The sequence below is a fragment of the Tupaia chinensis genome, unplaced genomic scaffold, assembly GCF_000334495.1.
Source record: "Tupaia chinensis unplaced genomic scaffold, TupChi_1.0 Scaffold148004_1, whole genome shotgun sequence".
Taxonomy (NCBI): domain Eukaryota; kingdom Metazoa; phylum Chordata; class Mammalia; order Scandentia; family Tupaiidae; genus Tupaia; species Tupaia belangeri.
In genome coordinates, this window is record NW_006207854.1 from 641,063 (window position 1) to 642,618 (window position 1,556).

The following is a 1,556-nucleotide window of genomic DNA, read 5'->3' on the forward strand; positions in this document are numbered from 1 at the left end:
CCCCTAAGGCTCAGATACTGGGGCTCGGCCATCCCCTCGCTCCCTGGCCACCATCCCCTCTGCACTGCTCACAGGTCCAGGTCCCTGGGTTGTCTTCCCTTTCTCCAGCTTCCTCCTTCCCCTTCAGCCTTGCTCCTCCATCTCGGCCTGCCCTGCCACACCCTTTGTCTCTGTGGAGTGGAGACAGACCCTCGGGGAGGCCTCCTTGGCCAAGTAGGACCCCTCCCCAAGTCTGAAGGCCCCTTCCTGGGCAGTCCTTCTCGGGTGTGGCGGCGGCAGCTGTCCTGGCCCTTGGCGGGCTGGAGGACCTTGCCAATGAGACAGTGGTGGAGGCGGTTTTCTCAACCCAGGCTCACTTTCGCAATGGGGGAGAGGATGACGTACCCCAACTCCGTCTGGCGGGGGAGGAGAGTGTAGGGTGGGGCTGGTGGCCAGGCACTTTCATCTCTTGGGTAGGCCCCAGCCGGAAAGCTTAGGCAATGGGGTCCAGAGCACACGGCTTCCTGTTGTCTGAGGCTGACCCAAGGCAGTGATTTTTGGGGCAAGGTCTGGCCAGAGCCCCAGAACTAGGCCCAGCGCCCTAGAGAGGAAGCTGGCTGAGGAGCCTTGGGGGCGTGGCTCCCTCTCTGCTCCAGCTGTGGCCTCTCAGAGCCACGTGATATTCTGAGCCACCAGAGCTGGTGACCGGGGCCTCCTTGATGCTGGCCAGAGAATCTCTGGGGGCTCCCACATCTCCAGTCAGAACTTCTTGAGGGCAAGAACTATTTTTTTTGGGCTGGACACATAGCAGGGCCTTGATAAACCTGGGGTTTACTGAACTGGGATGAACTGGACTCTTCTCGATCTACTAGGGAGACACGCAAAGTCTTGGGGTTCAGGGAGTCCCTGCTACTGGCAACACCTGGGTGATTCCCCAGCCCTGGGCTGAGCCCTCCACCTGCCCTGTGTGACGGAGATGTTGTAACGTTGTCATCTGTGGCTGTGGGGGGAGGGCCCAGGCAGGGCTCTGCCAATCTTTCTTAGCTCCTGAGGGGACTCCCGGCCTGGCCACCAGCACCACAGACCAGCATGCTGGTGTTCTCCCCGGCTCTTGTGGCCGAGTGACCTTCTTCCCCAAAATCCCCTCCAGTGATGACGCACCTGCTTAGAACTCTCTGCCTGGCTAGGGCTGACCTCAGCTCCCTCACCCAGCCCCACCCTTTCCTTCTTGAAGGGACCCAGTGGGGGGCTGGAAAGGGCTGGGGATGGAGGATGCTGTCTGCTCTCCTTGCAAGAGGTTTTCTGGTGTTTGAGAGGCACTGGTGGGCTGGTCTGGGCACATGTGGTGGATAGTGACTGTGGCAATGAGCTGTCTACTGACCACAGTTGGGCCTGGCTGGAGATGGCTGTCTTAATCTATTTTGTGACGTTGCAACAGAACACCTGACACAGAGCAATTTATAAAAGACAGAGATGTATTTCTTACAGTCTAGAACTGGGAAATCCAAGGTCAAGGGACCCGCATCTACTGAGGGCCTTCTTGCTGTGTCATCCCTTAGAGGAAGGTGGGAGGGAGG

General features: G+C 58.9%; 1 protein-coding gene across 1 annotated transcript in view; it reads left to right on the plus strand.

Moving 5' to 3' along the window:
- FMNL1 (formin like 1) overlaps window positions 1-1,556 on the plus strand; it is a 29,377-nt gene that overhangs the window by 6,548 nt on the left and 21,273 nt on the right. The gene's annotated exons all lie outside the window — the stretch shown is intronic.